Here is a 12,091-nt window from a genome sequence, read left to right on the forward strand (position 1 = left end):
AGCTCATGATAAGGCATTTATATACATATTTTATAGTTTACTGTTAAAATTATTCTTTAAAGCAGTTTCATTGTTAAATTATTACAACATCATATTGTATTTAGGGGTATTTACAGGATTTTATTGGCAACTTTTTTGCCAGGTAAATACTGTACTTTAGTGAAATTACAAAGTATTGCTGTAAAATATATTTACAGGACTTTATTGGCAACTTTTTTGCCAGGTAAATACTGTACTTTAGTGAAATTACAAAGTATTGCTGTAAAATATATTTACAGGACTTTATTGGCAACTTTTTTGCCAGGTAAATACTGTACTTTAGTGAAATTACAAAATATTGCTGTAAAATAAACTACAAGTTAAATTCATTGTTACTGTAAAAAATACTACAAACTACTGTATTTCACATACACTGTGCTTTGGACACAAACCTTCAATAATAAAAAAAGTTATTTGACCCGTGTTATGGTCTTGTATTTATTTAGACTATTTGAATAATATAAAGTTGTGGCCTAGTGGTTAGAGAGTTTGACTCCTAACCTTAGGGTTGTGGGTTCGAAACTTGGGCCGGCAATAACACGACTTAGGTGCCCTTGAGCAAGACACTGAACCCCCAACTGCTCCCCGGGTGCTGCAGCATAAATGATGAACACTGCGCTTTTTTTTACTACTACTTTTTTTTTTTTTTTTTTTTTTTTTACAGTGTACAGCAATTAACTGTAATTTGCTTTGCAGTAATTTCCTGTAATCCATTTTACAGCAATTAACATAATTTTTACAGGATTTTATTGGCAACTTTTTTGCCAGTAAAATCCTGTAAATTCTACAGTACATTTTTTACAGTGTAGCTGCCCAGTGCTTCTGGTGTGTGTTCATGGTGTGTTCACTTCTCACTGCTGTGTGTGTGCACTTGGATGGGTTAAATGCAGAGCACCAATTCCAAGTATGGGTTACCATACTTTGCAAATGTCACGACTTTCACTTTTAAATGCAGCCCAGGACTGTAGTAAAGACATCATTAAAGTAATCCATGGGACTCCAGTAGTTTATCCTTAGTTTAATAAAGTGTCAGAGTGCTTCTTTTGCATAAATAAATACATAAAAAATCTCAGAAATCTCTCAGATTTCATTAACATCTTTATATTCAAATTATGTAATGAAGATCTCTTATGGGTTTTGAGGGACATAAGGTGAGTAATGACAGAATTTTCATTTTTGGGTGAATTTTCCCTTTAAGTAGTCTATTGTAAAGCTATAGGCCGGTCTTACAAATGTTATTACATGTCACATTTTTTCATATTGATTGCGGTGTTTGAGATGGTTTATAATAAATAGGCTAATACAAGTAGGCTATCTAATTATTAACAAAGACAGCAACTGTGTGGAACATTGTTACATTGAAAAACTTTGGGTACTCACCAAAGACGGTAACATTGAATATCTTTATTGTAGTCTGTTCTCTAGAGATTGTTAGTTTATATTTTCCTGAGTGTCTGATTCTGGTGTTTCTGATGGTGAGAGAGCCAGTCTTTTGGTCCACCCTCAATCTGCCTCTGAATCTCTCATCATCGGTCACAAAAAATGAAGTCAATCCTGCCTTTCTCGTTATTTGAGAAACGATAGAGTCTTTAGGTCCAAACATCCACAGTATCGTATCATCGTTCTGTATTTCAGTAAGATTAGTGTGTAGAGTGACGGAATCTCCCTCCATCACGGACTCTGTTTCATCCGAACCAGACACACCTAGAGCAAAAACCATTAGTTCAGACTCTACAACAAGCCCTTTCCCTTATGTCAGGAACGGGGATATAGTAAAATTGGTTAGAACCTGTAAATTAACAAATCACAGAAATAGCATACTATGAATTACAAATATTGTATTTATTTGTTGTATGGATAAACTGTGTAGAGATCGTTTAGTATGTGCGCAAGAATGTTTAGTATGTGCGCAAGAATGCGAACATTTTACGATAACTGATTCAAATTGGTAAATTACCATTTATCACGCAGTTTGGCACATCCCTTATTCATAATCATTATTAGACGCCTCTTCGTCGGCGTCGTTTCCCATTTATTTATCTCAGAACTACTAATCATACTGCGGTATCTAAAAATGAAACTGAAAGATACCCTGTACATACAAAAAATCCTTTACTTACCGTTCATGAATAATATGAATAGAAAAAAACATAATATGTTCTGCATGTTGCTAAAGACCTGTGGAGAATCTGAATTGATAAAAACGATCTGTATGGAGATAATTTATGTCACTCGGTTCTGCAGAGTCGTCGTTGTTTCTGATCTGCACACAAACCGACTGACATAAACGTTAAGAAATAATAATTAAAAACAACAACAACTGAGAGATGTCAACGCAGAGGTGGGTCCACTGAATGGCGACTCTTCTATTTTCTACCGACGTTTAAAGTGTCATGAACAATGCCCCCTCCTCGAGGGGAGAGAATAACCAATAAAACAGACCCACAACACACTCATTATACAGATAAATGAATGTTCAAAATATGAGCAGAGAAAAAGACAAAAACGGGGATGGGGCCACCTTTAGATAATACAATTATAATGATAATGATTAAGATGTTATCATGATACTACTAACAACTATCATGAACAAAAGTCCACAGAGGTGTAGAATTTGGCAAGCCCTTTTAGCAGCTCGGAATATATTTGCAATGCATTATTAGCCAGCTTTGAGCTAGCTCTGAGAATTCGCTTGCAATATCTGCTCTAGTGTTGCTGATTTACATATTGTTTGTTCCTGAATATAAAAATGAAAGTTGCTCTGGCTCTTGTTTTAAAATATTTTATTTTAATTTATTCTTTTGTTTCTGGGACAAATTCAAGTCCAGCTACCACATTCTGCTTGTACAGTGGCAAAAGATGAAAAATGAAAAATGACTAAAACACTGTATTATGCATGTTATGCCAGTAGATGGTGGTGTCACTTTGAAAAGAAACACTAAGTGTCTGTAATCTGAACATGTAATGCATATGCATATGACATAATTTCTACAAACATTTAGTGTTGTAGTTCACACAGATACGAATGGTATTAATTTCAAAAGCTTGTAATTTGAAACCCATTTTCAGGAGTTAAAATTTTCAGGACCACAAAATGTTGTTTGTTATGTAAATGAACTGACAAAATAGGCTACATATTTTTTTTAGAACATGCATGGTGTTGTATAAACAGCAGCTTATAATGATTTTGACATAAGTCCCTTTTTTTACTTTTAATTTTTGTTGTGTTTTTTTTGTTGTTGTTTGGGGTTGGGGGGGGGGTATTGATGCGTACTCAACATTTTTGGGAATGCCTACAAATGACTAAACTCTTTGAGCATTGCCGACATGCAGCGACAAAACTCAGCAAGTCAGGGTTATTAGTGCAAGACAAACGGCCAGGGAATATGGTTAACACTTTTGTTTTGTTCTGTTTGTGCTCATGTCATAAGGTTGGTAAGTTATGGATGTGTTTTAATGACTTAACTTCTTGTTAATTCTTGTATTTTTGTAACTATTGCATTTGTGTGATTATACAAATAATACCAAAAAAAAAATATACCAAAATACATTTTATCTTGTTGTAAAACACATAAAATGCACAGCTTTGAAATAAGTATCAATGTTAACTTGCTGTTATTCTACAAGCATGATTCAATGTGGTTCGTGATCTCTCAGTAACTGTAACTTGTTAACTGAATAAGATACAAATCAGTTGATCCACAGAGTGAGTGCTATGTTTCACTTCTTTTAGCACGCAAAAACGAGTGCAGAAGAAATATCAGGTGACACTCAAAAAGAAGAATTGTTAATGAGGAACAAATCATTTCAGAACAACCCAAAATAGCTGCCCGTCCTGTATGAGTTCTGCAGTCTTGTAAATGCTCTTCAACAGCACAGACCTTATAAATTGTATTTATTACACATTGTATTCCAGATTGGGGCCAAAGCTCAGGGACCCTACACATTAATTGATTTAATAGGTTATGTATGCCCCAGAGACTCCATTTGTGTCTATATTTTCTTAAAGATACTAATAAAAGTTTGGTTTAAATTATACTGAACATCCTTATTATGACATTTTATGTAGAAATTATCGATAAGGCTATATTTGTAGTTATCATTCTTGGTGTGAACAGTCCTTTAGTCCGTGACAAAATATATTTCTGTTTGTTTTCTAGATGTGACCGATGCGGTGAAGAGAATATCAGTGATGATGGGAGATCCTGTCACTCTAAACACTGATGTTTCTGAAGTACAGTCATATTTGTTGATACAGTGGATGTTCGGAAGCACAAGAATAGCTGAATTTAACAGACTCACACAAGCAATCTCAATCTATGATAGTGCTGGTGGAAGATTCAGAAACAGACTGAAACTGGATCAGACTGGAACTCTGACCATCACAAACATCAGAACCACTGACTCTGGACTTTATCATCTCACAGTTGTCGGAGAAGAGACAAAATACAAAAGTTTTAATGTTACAGTCTACCGTGAGTATGGCATAATTTGCACTAACTTTCATTGTTAATTATATATTTGTCTTTTTTATTTTTATATTTTTTACAACCACATTTTATAGTATTGGCTGCTTTACCTAAAATAAAATACATTTCTGTAAATAAAGTTCAAAAGTGTGTGTGATAAGACTGAAGTCAAAGTATCATCTGTCATTACCAGAACATCCACGGAGTACTTCACCATCGGAAAGTTTGTCAAGCTCAAATTGTGTGACGCCCAGCTTTTTGGTGAACGATTCAACTGTCAATCAAACTGAGAATAACAACAAAACTGAACGCTATCAGCCAAGTTCAGGTACTTTATGATATTATCATTTATTTACAAAGGCAGAACTCTGCTCATATATTCATTGCATTGGTGCAGTACCAAATGCGTCTGTATAAACCACTCAAAACTTGCATTTCTGCATATGGCAGATGCTTTTATCCAAAGCGAAAAAGAGTTCAGAATTGCCTATATTCTACAGTCATACTTGAATGACACAATCACATTGTCTTCCCAGTATGCCTAATCTGTCACGGTTCATGAATGCATCGTCTCCAGCTGTATTAATGTTACGTCATGTTGATTGTTTAATGTGGGTGTTGCATCTCATTCCAACTGCCTATTTAACACCCTGTCTTTCGTCTCTTGTTTGTCTGATCGTTGTTTGAGGTCTTCCGTGTTAGATGTCTGTCCTGATTCTCATGTTGGCATTTGCCTCCTGTCTTCCATACCAAACCATTACATAATCTCCTAATAATAGCCCACAAAACTGGCCCCGGTAAGCCTGTTTAAAATGTTTTATGTTGTTGTCTTTTTCTCTATAAAATCTTTTAGTAATCATCATAAATCATATATCATTTGAAAGCTTAGAAGCCCAAAATTCATCCTACAACCCATTTTGAAATCGGACATTGCTTTACCATGGAAATGGTACTTTAAAATCTAATGGCGGTCACCTCCCCCTTAGTGGGCTGGGTCAAGTGTCATAAAACATAATGTATTACGGTCTTCTAGAACCAAAACTTTTTATAATCTTGGCAACAAACATATCATTGGAAAGGTCTGAGTCTCAGGATTTCATATTTGGTGGTTATTTTGAGATAGAAGTCAAATTCACAGAGAAATCATTAAGAAAAATTGAAAATAGTTTTGATGACTCCCAGTGGCTGTGTGTGGTATGACTCCCTAAATAAAATCTCACAGGAACCTCAATTTTTTTCATATCAACTTCAAATTTATAACATTACTTATTTAGACACAAGGCCTTAATTTTATACCAATTTTAGAGTAAAACCTGTTATGTGAAATATTTATAATAAATAAAATAAAATTAAATGAATATAGCGCATATTATTTACAGTACATTTAAACTTCTATAACTTTTCGATACTTACATTTTTTGAAAAAAAAAATAATTTTCTTCTTTAAAAAGAGACATACCTTATGTTTATATTCCAAAATGTTCATAAATTACAGCAATTTTAGTTTGGATAGTCCACTTTAATGCCTATTTAAAAAATGGGGGGTGACAGTTAAAGGGCTAAACAAAATAATGATAAGCAACAGAAATGATGGCATGGAATGATTTCATAAGCTCTCAGTTATTTTGTATCTGTAATGAATCTCACAGAGGCAGTTTGTGTACATTTTTAGTTAATTTAATCAAGATTTTGTTTTACAATAGAGTGGGGCTTGTTTTTGTTATATTTTTTCTACTGTACATTTATAACGTTGTAAAACGATAAAGTTAAAATAGAAGTTGTGTGGGTATGTAATTCACTGATTTCATGTTACACTTGCAAGTAAGTTTGTGAAACCTACTTTTGTCCTTTTATTATTTATTTTTTATTTAACCTTTATTTAACCAGGTGAGTACATTGTAAGAGAGGTGTAGTTATTGAAATACAAAGTGGCTGTGCATAAATAAACACTATAATGTGTGGTATAATGACCAGGGCTGTGGGAGAGGGGTTGTGCAAAATATAGAGCTCTTCTGATTAGAATGTGCAGAAAAAAATGTAATGGCATAAAAGAGTGGATCGGATTCGCATGTATAAAGATTAGACAATAGATTTGATAGTAGTGCTTTGAAGGTGGATAACGGAACAATAGATTCAAGCTTCAGGGATTTTTGTAGTGTGTTCCAATCAATAGTAGTGGATAACTGGAAGGAAAAGCTGCCAAAGGAGGTGTGGGCTTTAGTGGCTGTCAAATTGATATACCTGCTTGAGCGCAGATTTAGAGAAGGTGTTGTCTGGAGAATAATGATCTTAGGTAAGGAGGGGTTTTGCCCAGTAGACATTTTTAAATGAGATGATACCAGTGTGTATGACGCCGTGTGTGTAGTGAAGAGCGATTTGACTGTAGAGGTCGCAATGGTGGGTGTTATATGGAGCATTTGTAACAAACCGGATGGCGCTGTGATATAAGACATCTAATTGTCTAAGCAGTTGGTTAGATGCAATTCTATAAATTTAATCACTGAAGTCTAGTATTGGGAGGATGGTCGTTTTCACGAGGGAAAGTTTGGCTGAAAAGTTGAAGGAGGCATTATTATGGAAAATGAATCCAATCCTAGATTTAATTTTAGATTGGAGCTGGTTGATGTGGGGTCTGGAAGGGGAGTGAAGGGTCTAACCTAAATATTTGTAGTTGTCTACATGTTCCAATACTGACTCGTCTAGTGTGGTTATGCTTGTTGGGCAGGCAGGTGCAGTCTGTGATTGATTGAAAAACGTACATTAGGTTTTACTAGAATTTAGAAGTAATTTGAGGCAACGAAAGGAATGCTGTATGTTATTAAAGCTTAATTGAAGGTTTTTTTTAACACAGTGTCCAACGTCGGGCTAGACGTATATAGAATGGCATCGTCTGCATAGAGGTGGATCATAGAGTCACCTGCAGCAAGAGCAACATCATTGATGTATACAGAAAATAGAGTCGCCCCGAGAATTGAACCCTGAGGCACCCCCATGGAAACAGCCAAAGGTCTGGAGAGGAGACCTTCCGACGTAACACACTGAAATCCGTCTGAAAAATTATTTGTGAACGAGGCAAGGCAGTTATTTGAAAAGCCCAGGTTTTTTAATCTATCAATGTGGATGTTATGATTGACAGAATCGAAGGCCTTGGTCAGGTCAATGAAGACTGCTGCACAATAGTGTCTTTGGTTAATAGCAGTTATGATGTCATTTATGACTTTGCGTGTGGCTGAGGTGCATCCATAACCAGCCCGGAAACCATATTGCGTGTCAGAAAGACTATGGTGGGACTCGAAATGGTTGGTAATTTGTCTATTAATAAGGCTGTCTGAGACCTTTGAGAGGCAGGGCAAGATGAGAATCAGTCTATAGCAATTTGGGTCTAAGCTATCCCCTCCTTTGTATAGAGGGATTACTGCAGCAGCTCTCCAATCTTTAGGTATCTCTGATGAATGAAAGGAGAGGTTGAAAAGACTAGTGATGGGAGTAGCAATAATTACCGAAGACAGTTTTAGGAAGGAAGGGTCCAAATTGTTTAATTCACCAGATTTCAAGGGGTCAAGATGCTGCAGCTCCCTTAGAACGGCGAGTGTCTGGATATGGGCAATGGAGAAGTGTGGGATGTTTTGGCTGGGTGCAACAGAGTATAAGGGGCTGTTAATTGGGGTGGGGTTCACCAGATGAAAAGCACAACCTGACATGACAAAATGCTTATTGAAGTTCTCAACTATGGAAGACTTATCGGTAATAACAGGATTATCAAGCCTTAGAGCCGTGGGCAGCTGTATGGAGATGTTCTTATTTTCCATAGACTTTACTGTATCCCAGAACTTTTTAGAATTAGTGCTACAGGTAGCAAATATCTGTTTAAAAAAGCTAACCTTAGCATTCCTGACTGCCTGTGTGTACTGATTTTGGTCTACGTTGAAACGTTGCCGGTCACAGGTGTTGCATGGAAAGTTATTTTTGTGTGCACGGTCAAAAAGAATAAACAAAAACACACTATATGCACAGACGCAATACAACACGTCTGAACTCGTTTACGCCATCTTACGGCAATATTTCAACTTTATTCTTATAATATTTAGACTTTATTCTCGTAGCATTACGACTTTATTCTCGTAATATTTCGACTTTATTCTCGTAGTTTTATGACTTTATTCTCAAAAAATTTCGACTTTATTCTCGTAATATTTCTACTTTATTCTCATAGTATTACGACTTTATTCTCAAAATATTTTAACTTTTTTCTCAAAATATCTCAACTTTATCCTCGTTGTAGGCCTATTACAAACTTTATTCTCAAAACATTTTGACTTTATTCTCATAATATTTCGACTTTATTCTCAAAACATTTCAACTTTAATCTCGTAATCTTAGATTTTTATTTTTCAACTTGGCACTAAAACGCCATTTTATGATTCTCCTACGAACAGACAACAAAAAAAAAATAATCATTTAATTTATTAGAGATAAGATACTGACAAAATGTTAATTCCGCCAGTCTATTTATTTTCTAAAATTTGAATTATTGCAAAATCTGCAACTCTTCTGTGGATAATTTTAATTTCATAATGATCCTTGCTCCGTGAAGTCAAGCAGCAGAAATTAAGTGATAATATGCAAATATTAATGACCCATTTTGGGGTGAACTAAATATACACGACTAGTTTTACATGTCACTGTTTATAACACAGAGTGATCATCCATTGCTGGGTGCCCTTAAAAAAATGGGGCATTCTCCAGGCACCACAACACAATTGGATATTCACCCTTAAAATGTTCAGAGGTCTAAAATCGTATGCATTGTCAACAACACTGCATGACACCCACTTGTGTCATTCATAAATGTTACTTGGCAACCAGTAACGGGAACACCTACAAATGACTAAACTCTTTGAGCATTGCTGACATGCAGCGACAAAACTCAGCAAGTCAGGGTTATTAGTGCAAGACAAACGGCCAGGGAATATGGTTAACACTTTTGTTTTATTCTGTTTGTGCTCATGTCGTATGGTTGGTAAGTTATTGATGTGTTTTAATGACTTAACTTCTATTCTATTCTTAACTTCTTCTTCTACTATATTTGTGTTTTTATTTTTTATTGTATTATTACTATTTGTGTAATCACCCCAATACCATAGTTAAACTATGTTTTTTGTAACAAAACCATGGTTAAGTTGTAGTTAACATGGAATAACTACAACGATAACTACTAGGCTATTTTTATTGATTAATTTGTTTAGGAGTGTGGTGAGTAATTTTGCTGAAAGAATTCAAAAATATACCAAAACAAATTTTATCTTGTTGTAAAACACATAAAATGCACAGCTTTGAAATAAGTATCAATGTTAACTTGCTGTTATTCTACAAGCATGATTCAATGTGGTTCGTGATCTCTCAGTAACTGTAACTTGTTAACTGAATAAGATACAAATCAGTTGATCCACAGAGTGAGTGCTATGTTTCACTTCTTTTAGCACGCAAAAACGAGTGCAGAAGAAATATCAGGTGACACTCAAAAAGAAGAATTGTTAATGAGGAACAAATCATTTCAGAACAACCCAAAATAGCTGGCCGTCCTGTATGAGTTCTGCAGTCTTGTAAATGCTCTTCAACAGCACAGACCTTATAAATTGTATTTATTACACATTGTATTCCAGATTGGGGCCAAAGCTCAGGGACCCTACACATTAATTGATTTAATAGGTTATGTATGCCCCAGAGCCTACATTTGTGTCTATATTTTCTTAAAGATACTAATAAAAGTTTGGTTTAAATTATACTGAACATCCTTATTATGACATTTTATGTAGAAATTATCGATAAGGCTATATTTGTAGTTATCATTCTTGGTGTGAACAGTCCTTTAGTCCGTGACAAAATATATTTCTGTTTGTTTTCTAGATGTGACCGATGCGGTGAAGAGAATATCAGTGATGATGGGAGATCCTGTCACTCTAAACACTGATGTTTCTGAAGTACAGTCATATTTGTTGATACAGTGGATGTTCGGAAGCACAAGAATAGCTGAATTTAACAGACTCACACAAGCAATCTCAATCTATGATAGTGCTGGTGGAAGATTCAGAAACAGACTGAAACTGGATCAGACTGGAACTCTGACCATCACAAACATCAGAACCACTGACTCTGGACTTTATCATCTCACAGTTGTCGGCGAAGAGACAAAATACAAAAGTTTTAATGTTACAGTCTACCGTGAGTATGGCATAATTTGCACTAACCTTCATTGTTAATTATATATTTGTCTTTTTTATTTTTATATTTTTTACAACCACATTTTATAGTATTGGCTGCTTTACCTAAAATGAAATACATTTCTGTAAATAAAGTTCAAAAGTGTGTGTGATAAGACTGAAGTCAAAGTATCATCTGTCATTACCAGAACATCCACGGAGTACTTCACCATCGGAAAGTTTGTCAAGCTCAAATTGTGTGACGCCCAGCTTTTTGGTGAACGATTCAACTGTCAATCAAACTGAGAATAACAACAAAACTGAACGCTATCAGCCAAGTTCAGGTACTTTATGATATTATCATTTATTTACAAAGGCAGAACTCTGCTCATATATTCATTGCATTGGTGCAGTACCAAAAGCATCTGTATAAACCACTCAAAACTTGCATTTCTGGATATGGCGGATGTTTTCAGGTGTCTGAGAGCCTAAGGGGGGGGGGGGGGGGGGGGTAAGCAAGTATGACAAAATCACATTGTCTTCCCAGTATGCTTCAACTCCTAATAATAACCCACAAAACGGCCCCTGGTAGTATGCTTTAAATAAGACTTATATGCATTATATTTCAACATCGACTGCTGTGGTTTCAATGAAGCTATGATCCGATTGGCTCTCTCTGCTCTTGTGGGCGTGGCTACAGTTGCTGTGCTGATTTATGACATCAGATCCAGCAGACATGAACTGATCAGAACAGAAGAGACTGAATATTACCATCGGACTCTCAGAACAACTGAATTCTGAATTGTGCCGAAATGTGTTTTACAACAGTGTGGGGCTTGTTTTTGTTGTATTTGTACTACAGTACATATAATACGTTATAAAATGATACAGTTAAAATAGATGTTGTATAGGTATGTGATTCACTGATTTCATGTGACACTTGCAAGTAAGTTTGTGATTCGAAGTGAAACCTGCTGTGGTCCTGCTGTGCTTGAGAAACAGCGTCTCTTCCGCAATCCTTATACCATATCACTATATCATCTTATTTTCTCTCATTTTTATTTATTTATTTATTGGGCTGAAATGCTATAAAAGTAAGTACACTTTAAAAATTGCTTTAAAAAATGCTTTTAAAATAAAAATTAAAAACAACATTAATCATGGGTTACAGCGAATGGATAACAATTTTTTTAATATAAAATGTAACAATAGAGAAACATATTTTCTATTTTTAAAATGTTTAATTAATAGCAGCTTTTAAGAATGAGCTTTTTTTATGAAAATTGGTTATGAATATTCTTAGTCATTGTTGAAAGTGACATTGTTGAAAGTCTTTGTAACAGCCAGTCAAGGCTCAACAAAACATCGGTTCATTTTTCGCTT

General features: G+C 35.1%; 1 protein-coding gene across 4 annotated transcripts in view; it reads left to right on the forward strand.

Moving 5' to 3' along the window:
* The window catches only part of LOC132160299 (SLAM family member 9-like), a 211,660-nt gene that overhangs the window by 157,541 nt on the left and 42,028 nt on the right, over nucleotides 1–12,091 (forward strand). The gene's annotated exons all lie outside the window — the stretch shown is intronic.

This window comes from Carassius carassius, chromosome 16 (genome assembly GCF_963082965.1).
Source record: "Carassius carassius chromosome 16, fCarCar2.1, whole genome shotgun sequence".
Taxonomy (NCBI): domain Eukaryota; kingdom Metazoa; phylum Chordata; class Actinopteri; order Cypriniformes; family Cyprinidae; genus Carassius; species Carassius carassius.